Source organism: Oryctolagus cuniculus, chromosome 5 (assembly GCF_964237555.1).
Source record: "Oryctolagus cuniculus chromosome 5, mOryCun1.1, whole genome shotgun sequence".
NCBI lineage: Eukaryota > Metazoa > Chordata > Mammalia > Lagomorpha > Leporidae > Oryctolagus > Oryctolagus cuniculus.
The window spans coordinates 85,372,283-85,386,581 of record NC_091436.1 but is presented as its reverse complement, the minus strand read 5'-3'; the positions used below and the strand labels follow the sequence as shown (position 1 = coordinate 85,386,581).

General features: G+C 42.5%; 1 pseudogene; it reads right to left on the bottom strand.

Moving 5' to 3' along the window:
- Positions 1-399: 399 nt before the first annotated feature.
- Positions 400-994, bottom strand: LOC100358883 (high mobility group protein B3 pseudogene; annotated as a pseudogene).
- Between the last annotated feature and the right edge of the window lie 13,305 nt (positions 995-14,299).

Here is a 14,299-nt window from a genome sequence, read left to right as displayed (position 1 = left end):
TCTTCCAGGTCTCCCACACGGCGCAAGGGGCCCAAGGACTTGGGCCATCTTGTACTGCTATCCCAGGCCATAACAGAGAGCTGGATTGGAAGAGGAGCAGCCAGGACTAGAACCGGCGCCCATATGGGATGCTGGTGCTTCATGCCAGGTCTTTAATCCACTGTACCACAGCATCGGCCCCATATGCACAACTTTCATACAGTTTTAGGGTGCTGCAGACACTCATGACCACATCACGTAAAGCACCGACAATTTCTAGAGCGCTTGAGAAACTATGGTGTGAAGATACCGAATTTTCATATTTAAACCTAATGAGGGCAATAGACTTGTCTCAAATGAGAGATGTGCCAGTAACAGCACTCCCCTACTCTAAGGTATTCATAAGGAGACAGAACAATTTTATTCATTCTCCTCCACCTCCTCTTCCTCTTCATCTTCCTCCTTGTCCCCTTGGCCTTCCTTTTCTACTATTTTCCAGACAACTTTGGCAGGACGCTTTGTCCCGTCAAACTTTCCTTTAGACTTATAGTCAGCAACATCCTTCTGGTACTTTTCCAGCTCTGCTGCCCTAGTGATGCATGGCTGCTTTTCACTGCCACTCAGGTTATTCCACATCACCAACAGCTTTTTGGCCACATCTCCAATGGAGATTCCAGGGTTTGTAGATTTGATATTGGGGCAGAATTCTGAATAGAACAGGAAGAATCCAGATGGTAGTCTTTTAGGGGCATTTGGGTGCTTTTTTTTTTCCCTTGCTCTCCTTAGCTGGTCCCTAGTCCTTCATTTCCCAATCATAGCATACTGTATCCACCTTCATCATTCCATCACATTTAGAGTTCTGTTTCCCAGATATTGTCTTCCACCTCCCAGAGCACGGCTTGAAAAATTCTGCAAAACTGAGATTTGGGTTTTTCTTATGTTCCTTTCTGCAGGTCTGCACGAAGGCATAAGCAGACATCTTGCCCTTTGGCTTCTTGGGGTCACCTTTAGCCATCCTGACTGTACCATTTGCTAGTCTGGGCAGCTCAGGGTATGGTGTGGCTCAGCACTCCCCAGCCTCCAGCCTTGTGCTAGCTGCCTCCATGAGAGCCACCTTTAAACTCTTATCTTACAATCCATTTGAGTGATTGAGTGGGTGACTTATCTTTGAGGGTGTTGATGAATCAGAGAATTTTTGCAGGTGTAATCCTGCACTAAAATACTTGTCAAACAAAGGACATATTTTTTAAAAAAACTTTTTTTTTACAGGCAGAGTTACATAGTGAGAGAGAGACACAGAGAGAAAGGTCTTCCTTCTGTTGGTTCACCCCCCACCAAGTGGCCGCTACACCGGCGCTGGATAGATCCAAAGCCAGGAGCCAGGTCTCCCATGCGGGTCTCCCATGCGGGTGCGGGGCCCAAGCACTTGGGCCATCCTCCACTGCCTTCCCGGGCCACAGCAGAGAGTTGGACTGGAAGAGGAGCAACCAGGACAGAACTGGCACCCCAACCGGGACTAGAACACAGGGTGCTAGCCCCGCAGGCAGAGGATTAGTCTAGTGAGCTGAGGCACCAGCCTAAAAAACTTCTTATATGGTGCCAACATTGTGGCATAGCGGGTAGAGCCGCCACCTGCAGTTCCGGCATTCCACATGGGCTCCACTTTTGATGCGGCTCCCCGCTGATGTGCCTGGGAAGGCAGTGGAGGATGGACCATGTCCTTGGACCCTTGTACCCAAGTGGGAGACCTGCAGGAGGCTCTTGGCTCCTAGATTTGGATCGGCACAGCTCCAGCCATTGCAGTCATTTGGGGAGTGAACCAGCGGATGGAAGACGGCACTCTCTCTCTGCCTCTCCTTCTCTCTGTGTAACTCTGACTTTCAGATTAATAAAAATCTTTAAAAAAAAAAAAAAACTTCTTATATACAAACATAAGGAGGTCTTGAGAAAGGATAGTTAATTCAATCTTGCTTTTTCATTTAGAACCAAAACCTGTGACCAACAGCTAAGAATCCAGTCAGATTTTTTAATTCTACAGGGCAAACAGTAGCCAGTTGCACATCAATATATTTCCTCTTCCTGTGCACCTAGATAAACTATTTCCCAAGTTCCATGCAACTAAAAATGACACCATATGACCAGTCTTTGGGAGCAAAATGTGAGAAAGCATGTGCCACTGTCCTATTAAGCATTAATAGATATTCTCTCTTCCCCCTTGTGTGCTACCTGGAGGTTGCCAGAGTGCCCTGAGAGTGACACATTGAAGACAGAGCCATGTTGTAGAACGGGTCCAGTCCCTAAGGGACTGGATACAGCCAACTCTCAGCACACCATGGTACACAGCCCCACACCTCCCCCCTCCCAACACTGACTGCACTACTCTTTTAATGAGAGTGAGAAATAAATCGCTATTATCAAAAGCCACTGAGATATGAATGATTATTTACTATTTGAAGTTTTTGTCCTGGCTGCTAACTCTACATTCCCTCAAAAAAGGAATTGCCACTATGGCTACAGACAACAATGAATGTCTAAGTAGTGTTGCCTCTATCCTTTTGTGAGAGTTTCCTGTGCTAGAAGCCAGTAGATTTTAACTTTTGGGAGGCCAAGAATATTTTTGAACCTAAGAAAAATCCAAAGCCCCTCTCCTCAGGAAAATAAACAAACACACATGTACTCAAAATTTTACCTAAAATTGCAAGGTATTTTTCAGAGCCTCAGAAATCTCAATATACCTCAGGTTTATAACCCTGCTATTAGTAATTAGTGTACTAGGGATGTAAAGGAGTCTTGAATAAGAAACAAGTGTCTGTTATTTCCAAACTTTCCAGTTTGACTCATCTCCCTTTCCATACAGAGCTGCTCAGTCATATTCATGTCTTTGATCTTTGAATTTAAAAAAGCACAGAAAATGTATGCCTTCAACATTGCTTTTTCTCTCCCAAAGCAGTCAGTGTAATTGTCCCAATGCCAAACATCAATCCTGTGAGCATGCGTTTAGATTCCTGTATCAGTTGTCAACAGTCTCTGCCTCAGTAGCATCAGCAATGTGATGGTCAATATCCTATGCCAGCTGCTGTGCAGTTATTTTTGAAAACAGGATCTTAACTCCTTGGCCTGACTCTAGCAAATTTTTCAATTTTGTTCTTGTCAATCTACCAATCGTTCAGGGCTCTCTGACCTTGCCTGGAATGTCCTTTGCCTTGACTGTCCAGGAGTTCCTATTATCCTCTAATATTCAGCTCAAGCATCATCTTTGGAGAACCATCCCTGGCCCACCCACTCCTTCTGCATGAACCATCTCTGTGAGTGCTCACAAGGTACTTTGCATGCTCCTGTTACAGCACATCACACACAGTTGGGATTTACTGATTCATCTACCATTGCATGCTTAGCTCCTTTGGAACTAAAGTTGTGTTTTAGTGCATATTCTTTACACCAAATAGTACCTGACACAGACTGAAGCTTGTCACCTTCTCAAGGAAGTCAACTTCAAGGCAGGTAGCAAAATATGAGAAAGACAACCAAATGTAATGTTTCATCTTTGAAAGGCATGCATAGAACAATACTTAAAGCACTACAGAAACACACAGAATGGATCAATGAGTTCTGTGAAAATGCAAAGGGGTAGAAAAGAAAGGTGGTGAAGGAGACGCTCCAGGGTAGGCTTGACAAGACAGGGAGCTTTGGAATTTGGCTTTGAGAATTCTGTAGAGTTTGCAAGAGAGAAGTAACAATGGATTTGTATAAATTCTCCCACTGGGACCCATGAATGGGGAAGATCTCTAGTCCACTGTTCCATAACTTCGTGGCAGAAACCTTAGGTCCTTTCTAGACTTTCCTGCCTTGAAATTGACTCTTAATCAGCTCCTTCATTTGTCAACCACGGGCTCCTCAGAGTTTGGTCTTCAGGATCTTCGTGGTTCATCTGAATTATTGCTTACACTGGCCCAAGACTGTGGCTCAGGAAGTCAGTCTTGTCTATGAGCTTGTCAGGGGTGTAAATTTGAGTTCTGTTATCTTGGCTTGGAAATACTAGAATGAGTTACCCCACCTGCAGTAAGCATTTTAATGAATGCTAAATCTATTAACCTTCTTTAGTTGTCAGTCTCAGAAACCTACCCAAAATTAATTTAGGCAAAAGGGTAAAGTTTTTGGAGAGATTGTGGTGTCTCATTTAACCAAACTATGAGATATGAAAGTACATTTGGACCTCAATGCCTCTATTTTTTTCTCACATTAAACTGTCTGTTCTAGGGACTCCATTCCTTTCTCTTCATATTAGACCTGTCTATGATTCAAGAAATGTGCCTGAGGATGGATCCTAAACCTCATATATCAGAGCTGCCCTCACTATGGAGGATTTTTTTCATATGCAAAGGCAAAAATTCCAGAAGGAGGACACTGGCGTGATTTAGGTCAGATTCTAACTCCTGGACCAACTGTGAGAGGCTGAAGATGTCCATATCCAAATCCCTGGGATTTGTGACTATGTTATCTAACATAGTTAAAGGGACTTTGCAGATGTAATCAAGTTAAGGATTTTGAGAGAGAGAGAGATTATCCTGGTTTATCTGAGTGGGCTCAACATAATCACAAGGGTCCTTTTAATAGGGAGGCAGAAGGATGAGAGAGTGAGAGAGAGAAGTTGGATGGAAGCAGAAGTATGAGACGAGAGATGCGACACTGCTCATTTTTTAGGTGGAGGAAGGGGCTGTGAACTAAAAAGGATAGATAGCCTCTGGAAATTGAGAAACCAAGGAAATGCACTCTCCCCTAGAGACTCAGAGGGAAGAAAGATCTATTAACACCGACTTTATCCCAGTGAGACTGACTTCAGACTTCTGACTGCCAGAGCTGTAAGATGATAAATTTATGTTGTTTTAAGCCAGAAAATTGGCAATATGTTACTGTAGTGTTAGAAAACAATGCACCAATTAAATATGGCCAGGGTACATGCCTAAGGTTTGCTCAGCCTGAGTTGGATTCTGCCCCTTTTATTTTCTATTACTAAAACCACCCATAAATAATATCTATGCTCTAAGCTACATTAGAATGTCAACATTTACTGAGCTTCAGTCCTCATAATCTAACATAGCATGATAAATTGGTAAACTAAAGGAAAATATTCTAATATGTTGACTTTCTGGAAGTAACTTTAATGTGTACTATGAAAAGAATTAAATAACACATATGTAATATAATAAGATGACATTATAATATATACTTCACTATTGAAGCACATTTATTGGATATCTTCTATGAACAAAACACTATTCACCACACTGATGATGGATGAACAAAGATTCATATGTAAACAAAATATACATGATCCCTGCCTCACAGAGCTTATGGTGGAGTAGGGGAGATAAATACCAAACCAACTCAGAGAAATATCATAATCATGTACTGAAAGAAAGAAGGAAGCAAAACATGAAGAAAAATGCAAAGAAAATAAAATTTAGTTGGAATACAGACCACAGAACTTTTAGAATTTTTGATCTCTTCAGATTTTAAGGAAAACAGATCAATCAGATATTTCTTTCATCCTTGGAAAATTGAACACCTACCTTTCCCAAAGAAAGGCCCGCTTCCTGTCCTTTTACCTTTTTTATTTTTTTATTCTAAGTAGTCCATGAAAGATCAATGGTGACTTCCTATGACTTCCTGTGAATTTAAGTGTTCTGGTGTGCCAGTCGTTAAGGTAGAAACATATTTATCTAAAGGGAAATATTCCCACTAAATGTATTTTAGCACAGATATTGGATGTGCTAAAAGGTACATATGGGAGATAAATGTTAAAAAATATTAGGCTGTATTTCTACATTAGTATCATTATAGCTGAAACGTTTATTCCTTTCCCATTTTCTCTCAAATTGAATATTTGGACTGGGATAAAGTGATTGTTTTTCCTTTTATAAATTATTTTACATAGCTTTCTCAAAGTCCATCTCTCCTGTGACTGGATGGTAAAAAATTAAGGCTGTGGAAAGGTAATGAAATCAAGTATCTTCCTGGTTTTGTGAGTGTCTTCTAAAATGGAGCCTTGCTGTTTCAAAGGCAAAGTTGCTCCTGTTGTTATAGCTAAGGAGACAGGGAGCAGAGAAAGATCCAGAGGAAGTATTTCACCACACCCTGCCCCCAGGGTTGCCTCTGAAACCTCTCCCTTGAGTGGCCACCGAAACACTTGTTGTAGCAAAGCCAATGCCCAGAACCTGTGCCAGTTGAAAATAGTCAACATGGCCACTGACTGCATCTCTTCAATGACCTACAGCATATTATAATCATTATAATAAATTTATCATGGCTGGCACTCTAATCACACCATGGTCCTGATGCCATGACATTTCTGAAACTTTCTAAAAAAGACCAGAAAATGAACAGTCACCAAGTTCCTGGAAATCAGTGCCCTTTCCTAGGAAACTCGACCCAAAGCGCTACTCCCTGTGCCTTCAGATCACATAAAAGGATGACCCCAACACTCCCTCTTGAGGTGTACTTTCACTTTGCTAATAAATCTTACTCCTCTGCTACTCTTTATCTGTATCTTGTGCCTAAATTCTTTCATGTGTTTGAGACAATCTGAAGCCCTCAGGCCCCAGCATTCTTCCCTCCTGCGAGCAGGCTGCTAATTATATATCTGCTGCTTTCTCTCCACAAACTGCACACTCTTTCTGCATGTAATTTGATAGAATTGCAGGAGTCAAAAAAAAAAAAAAAAAAAAAAAAACCAGCTTCACGAATTTTAAGAAATCTAAAACAAAACTAGAAGAGACTATTAGCTTCTTGTAATTCCTTACTATTGGTTTTATCTTCTTCATCGTCTTTTTAAGGAGAAAATCTCTCTCTTTCTCTCTCTCTCTCTCTCTCTCTCACACACACACACACACACACTTTGAATTACAACAGCATCTGGATTTAACTGTCAAGATCTCATAGGGGCCAGTGCTGTGGCATAGCAGATAAAGCCACTGCCTGCAGAGCCAGCATCCCATATGGGTGCTGGTTCGAGTCCCAGCTGCTCCACTTCTGATCCAGCTCTTTGCTATGGCCTGGGAAAACAGTGGAAGAAGGTCCAAGGCCTTGGCCCCCTGCAAACGTGTGGGAGACTCAGAAGAAGCTCCTGGCTCCTGGCTTCGGATCCGTGTAGCTCCAGCCGTTGCAGCCAACTGGGGAGTGAATCATCAGATGGAAGAAGACCTCTCTTTCTCTCTCCACCTCTCCTCTCTCTAACCCTGAAGTTCAAATAAATAAATAAGCAAATATTTAAGAAGAAAAAGATGGCTGGCGCCGCAGCTCACTGAGCTAATCCTCCGCCTGCGGCACCGGCACCCTAGGTTCTAGTCCCGGTCGGGGCGCTGGAGTCTGTCCTGGTTGCTCCTCTTCCAGTCCAGCTCTCTGCTGTGGCCCAGGAAGGCAGTGGAGGATGGCCCAAGTGCTTGGGCCCTGCATCCGTATGGGAGACCAGGAAGAAGCACCTGGCTCCTGGCTTCGGATCAGTGCAGTGCGCTGACCACAACGTGGGGCTGTAGCGGCCACTTGGGGGGTGAACCAACGGAAAAAGGAAGACCTTTCTCTCTGTCTCTCTCTCTCTCACTGTCTAACTCTGCCTGTCAAAAAAAAAAAAAAAAAAAAAAAAAAAAAGAAAGAAAAAAAAGAAAAGGAAAAAAGAGTGTATCTTGTTATATATAATCAGTACTTTCCCTAACACCTAAGTTGATGCAAAGGAGGTTTTAGGGTGGGACCCCTAGGTAGCCCCAGAATGTGGCCAGTCACCTGAAATATCAGGTGATTCGAGACTGTAGAGGGTTAGAACTTCAGACGCCACTCATGGAACTCCAGGAAAAGGTCAGGATGGCGGGAGCAGCTGCAGAACAAATTATTTACAAACTCTTGAACAGAAAGATTTGATGAGCTTCCAAGTTGCTGGATATGCAGAGGTGCCCTAGAAAGGGCATGCAAGTTCCATACTGCCCCCTCCCTCATACCTTGCCCTATCCATCTATTCATTGTGCTGTTCATCTGTGTCCTTTGTAATATCCTTTGTAATTAACCGATAAATACAACTAAATGTTTCTCTGAGTTCTTTGAGCCCTCCTAGCAAATGAATCAAACCCAAAAATGTAGGGATCATAGGATTCTCCATTTATAGCTGGTCAGAAATATAAGTGAGAACCTACTACTTGCAGGTGGCATCTGAAGTGAGGACAGTCTCCTGGGACAGAGACCCAGATAGATGGGTCAGAATTGAATTAAATTGTAGACTATCTGCTTGATGTCTACTTGAGAATTGTTTGGTGTACAGGGAAAAATCCCACACTTCAGGCCACAGAAGTGTTCCATGCTGTGCATGAGAGTACAGTAGGAAAAAAAGGGTAGTTTTTCAGACAGAATAAGGAGCTAGTATACACCATGTTACCATAGTTATTTTTCATAACAACCCTAAAACATAGGATAGGAATTTTTATCCCCATTTTACAAATATATAAACCCAAACCCAGACTTTCCGTATCCCAACATATCTCTAAGTGGGTATCAGAGTTGTTCCTACATGATGGATATTGACTTTAAAAGTTCAGCCTAAATGAATGAAAGCAAACTGTAATAATTTCTGACCTAGATTTGGTAAGTCTTAAATACGATTTTGAATAAATTTTAATTTGCTCACTTTTTGTTCACTTTACACAAATGAATTTGTGGATTTAGATCCTAATAATACTTTAAAATTCTATTTATCAAAGGACAACTCTCCAGCCCACAAACTTATTTTTTCCATCCAAGTTGGATGGCAGTTCCATGTTTTTTAAATTAATGCTGAGATTATCAAACCAATATTCATTGTGAGAGTCAAGCATTCTTTAGGTAAGGACATTTCCCTATTATCATTTTTTAAAGATTTAGTTATTTATTTGAAAGTCATAGACAGAGAGAGAATTGAGTTACAAAGAGATAGAGAGATCTTCCATCTGCTGGTTCACTCCCCAAGTGGCTGCAACAGCCAGTACTGAGCAAGGTAGCAACCAGGAGCCAGGAGTCAGGAGATTCTTCCAGGTCACTTCCAGGCACTTGGGCCATATTCCACTGCTTTTCCCATGCCACTAGCAGGGAGCTGGGTCAGAAGTGGAGCTGCTATTGGTGCTACTGCAAACTGGTGCCCATTTGGGATGCCATTGTCACAGGTGGTGTTTTTACCTTCCATGCCACAATGCCACTACCCATTATCATTATGAACCACTCATTTTATCCTGTGCAGAAATTTTACAAAAGTGTACTAGATAAAATAGACTGTTATGCGGTGGTAATAAATTAATCCTGAATGTTCATGACGATTCATTTCTTGCTCTTAGTGCACATCCTTGACAAGTCAGCAAGAATCTCTGGTCACTCAGGGATCCAGGCTGATCAGTGCTCACCAACCTACAGAGATTGCAAATGAAACACATAGCTTCTTCCAACAAGAAAATACAGAAACTGGAAAATCATACACAAACTTTTTATTGCCCTAACCTGACATCACTGTTGTTCCCATTTTGTTGACCAAAACTAATCCTATGAGCTTAGTAACAACAAACATGTAGGCAGTCAAATGGAACATTTGGTGCTTCTGTCACAGGTAACATAATCATTTCCAGGCCTTTTTCATCTTCTTGTCCTTTGACTTAGAAGATAAATTAATTATTCATCAAGCTTATTAGAAATCTTTTATATTTAGGTTTGGTTTGGTTTTGGTGGTCAGTTGTAATCCGGATATACTTACACTAGCAGAAGAATGAGTTGGAGGAAGTGATTTCCGGATTGATTTTCTTTTTTTTCTTTTACTATTTTCCCCTAGCCCAGAGCAGTATGTCCTTTGCCTATTCTGTCATCTTGCTAACTGCCAATTTTACATTATTAAAATAAGAAAAATAGAACAAAATGGAGGGGCCAGTGCTGTGGTGTAGCACGTAAAGCCGCCACCTGCAGTGCCGGCATCGCATATGGGCACCGGCTCTAGTCCTAGCTGCTTCACTTCCGCTCCAGCTCTCTGCTATGGCCTGGGAAACCAGTAGAAGATGGCCCAAGTCCTTGGACCCCTGCACCCACATGGGAGACCTGGAAGAAGCTCCTGGCTCCAGATTAGCACAGCTCCTGGCCATTGCAGCCAATTGAGGAGTGGACCAGTAGATGGAAGACAGCTCTCTCTCTCTGCCTCTCCTTTCTCTGTGTAACTCTGTCTTTCAAATAAATAAATAAATCTTTTTAAAAAATAGTGGATGTAGACATGTTAGACTGTTTCACTTCAGTTGCTGAAAGGACCAGGGAGGGGGAAGTTCTGCTCCACATTTTTGTTTCCCTGAGAAGTCATCTGACAGAATAGTTTAAAAAAAAAAAAATGGGGGTGGGTATTCGGAACTATAGTTAAGATACAGGGACCCAAGCATCTTCTACTGCTTTCCCAGGCCATAGCAGAGAGCTGGATGGGAAGTGGAGCAGCCAGGACTCAAACTGGAGTCCATAAGGGATGCCGGTGCTGCAGGCAGCGGCTTTACCCACTACACCACAGCGCCGGCCCCATGCATCAACAATTGAGCATTAAGGAAAAAGAGCAATCATTTGCCCATTACTTGATTGAATCTAATAAAAAGAAAAGGAGTTGTTGTCATTTAGCAGTTTTTTAATTCTTGCGCATTTCTATACTTCCATGTCCCAGTGATTGTATTTAACCTAGAATGGATTCCAAAATTTTTTAAAATATTCTTTTGAGGGCCTTTTTCTTCTCTGTTTAGTTTTTCATTTGTATATTTCCATTTCGTTTGAAAGGCAAAGAGACACAGAGAGAGAAATCTTCCAACTAATAGTGGGTTCACTCCCAAATGTCCTCAAAATCCAGGACTGTGCCAAGCCAAAGCCAGGAGCCTGGAATTCAATCCACTCTCCCAGGTGACAGGGACCCAAGTGCTTGAGGCAGCATCTGTTATCTTCCAGGATGTGCATTAGCGGGAAATCTGATTGTAGGCAAAGGAGCCAGATACTTTGAAACAGGGATGTGGGTGCCTCAGCAATATCTTAACTGCTGTACCAAATGCTGGTACCCATGACTGGTTTTTGGGAGGCTGGTTATTTTTTATTTCCAATAACTGAATATGTCTCCACTTCTCACCCAACACCTGCCTCCTCTGTGAATCCTCTTTTGTGCCACTCTGAATTTTTCCTTTCTATGACTCTTAAAACATTGATTGTATAAGCTGCACAATAATTTCCTCTAGAGTACTCTGAAGTGGTCACACATAACAGTTAATAAATATTTGATTGATTCATTGACATTCTTCACAAATAGCTCTGGTTTATTAATTATGTATATCTGCTGTGAACAGTTTTGAAAGAGAGAGGGGCAAAAGAGAGAGTAACTTGTGTGCATTTGAATTTACTCCTGGAAGATCCTCTATTTATACTGAACACAAATGTGTTTGTAGATTCTATAGATGTGCACTAATGCTATGTATCAGAGCCTGTTCTCTGATCCCCAGAACCACCAGGCTAGAAGCAGGGCACCAGACACATCCCTCCTGGATCCCCAAATTTATCTGGAGAGTCTGTCAGCACCCTCCCTCTCCTAACACCAGGTTTCATTTCCAGAGGTGCAACCTCTTTTCTAGGGACCACTCCCTATCATCTCACCCTTTTGTTTTCTTCCCAGCATTCTCCCCTCCTCCCAGCACAGAAACAGGTTTGTTTTGTTTTGTTTTGTTGTTTGTTTGTTTGTTTGTTACTTTGGTCTGAGGTAGGAAATGACAAAGATTTTTATGCTTGACCGAACTTCATCAGGCTCCTGGATTGCTTCCAGGCCCATCTGTGCATTTCCTGGTAAAATTCAGTTTCAGCAGAGAACCTGCTAAGTCAGGAAGCCCCCATTGTTGATCTGTGCTGGAAGTCAGATCAGGTTCCTCAGCTTCACTGTGCCCCCAGGGAATATCTAACTACCTTGGCCTGTCATCAGCAACATTCCTGTTAGGTCAAGTTAGCCAGAATCCCCCTGGTCCTGGTGTTTCTGCTTAGTGCTTTTTCACCACTGACCCCCACCCTGCTCCTTGGCTGTAAATCATCCTGAATTCAGAGTTGAGCCCAGTCTTTTTCCTCCATTGCAAAGTCCCATTGCTATTGTCCCTGTCCTTAGCATCATAGATGACCCTGAATAAACGGATGCTTACTATGCTTCAACAAGTGTCACTAAATAAGTTTTTCTTTAACAGAATGAAGAGAGCTGGGAGCAGAGTGGAACTCCTTTACCAAGAATTCTTTCAAATTTTTCTGTCTTATCCTTGGACCTAGAAATCTGAACTTAAATATGCAAGTAAACAAATAAAAACAGAAAATTTTTGTCTTGTTTCTCTGATCCTATGATAATAACCTGGTCCTGGGGATACTAGTGACTTAATATTCAGTAGCTCTATGAGGAAGGGTTAAGGCAACAAAGAAAATGGAAGGGGACCAAACCCAACTTGTGAGACATCATTCAGTAGCAGACTCTGATAATTTGATTCAATGTCAATGGTAGTACAGTAATTATTAAAATAATGCTTTTGAGAAACAGGATTAGAAACAAATTTAAAAATTACTTTTTAGCTAGTCATAAAATTAAATTTGTCCTAGATTCATCCAGGTTTCCCAAATTCTTAATTCACAATTTTTTAAATGGAAATCTGTTAACAATTTGTATCTGTAAGTTGTAATTGTGATCATCTGCTGCAAAAAGCAGTGGCTTGCTTCCAGCAAAGGTGACCTTTTGCCCCTAATCAAGTAAGAGAATAACTTGTAAGGAGCTGTTATCTTGGTGTTTTAAAAATGGAAACTGTACATCGCTAACAAAATATCTATTTGCAAGTCATTGATCTCAGGGGAGATTTAGAGAAACTTAATATTTCACTGCTAAGTTCTCCATTACTTATAGCGCTATGAGTTAATTGCGAATAATGCAAATGTTTGTGTGAATGAAAATTATATATACAAAAAGCTGGAAGAAAGCAAATGTAGCTACTGAAAATATGTTGTAAGGCTTTTTATTAGAAAGTGGTTAATATTACCTCCTCCCTGCCGGCACCGCGGCTCACTAGACTAATCCTCCACCTTGCGGCGCTGGCACACCAGGTTCTAGTCCCGGTAGGGGCGCCAGATTCTGTCCTGGTTGCCCCTCTTCCAGGCCAGCTCTCTGCTGTGGCCAGGGACTGCAGTGGAGGATGGCCCAAGTCTTTGGGCCCTGCACCCACATGGGAGACCAGGATAAGTACCTGGCTCCTGCCATCGGATCGGCACAGTGTGCCGGCCGCAGCGTGCCGGCCGCGGCAGCCATTGGAGGGTGACCCAACGGCAAAGGAAGACTTTTCTCTCTGTCTCTCTCTCTCACTGTCCACTCTGCCTGTAAGAAAAAAAAAAAAAAAAAAAAAAAAAGAATTACCTCCTCCCAATAATTTTTGCAATTTTTAGAGATTTTATTTATTTATTTGAGGTAGAATTACAGTGAGAGGGAGAGACAGAAAGAAAAGTCTTCCATCCGCTGGTTCACTCCCCATTCGGCCACAAGGGCCGAAAATGGGCAGATCCGAAGTCGGGAGCCAGGAACTTCTTCCAGGTCTCTCATGCAGATGCAGGAGCCCAGGTGCTTGGGCCTGCTTTCCCAGGCCACAGCAGGCAGCTGGATTGGAAATGGAGCAGCTGGCACTAAAACCAGTGCCCATACCAGATGCCGGTACTGCAGGCAGAGGAATAACCTACTGCACCACAGTGCTGGCCCCTTTCTGCATTCTTATTATTACAAGTCAACTATATTATAAGAGGAATTTATTACATTCATTGTATTCCCATTAGTATTTTGGGGGGGGGAGGACAGGCAGAGTGGACAGAGAGAGAGAGACAGAGAGAAAGGTCTTCCTTTGCCATTGGTTAACCCTCCAATGGCCGCCGCGGCCAGCACGCTGCAGCCGGCGCATTGCGCTGATCTGAAGTCAGGAGCCAGGTGCTTCTCCTGGTCTCCCATGTGGGTGCAGAACCCAAGGACTTGGGCCATCCTCTACTGCACTCCCAGGCCATAGCAGAGAGCTGGCCTGGAAGAGTGGCAACCGGAACAGAATCCAGCGCCCTGGCTGCGACTAGAACCCGGTGTGCCGGTGCCGCAAGGCGGAGGATTAGCCTATTGAGCAGCGGCGCTGGCCCTCCCTTTAGTATTTTTTAAAATAAATTGCTTTTTCACTGTATCATTTAATAGCTATTACTTTTCCACTAAGCCATGATTCTTACCATGAAGTTAAAATCAATGGACATTTAACAAGTAGTATAAGTAGGTTTA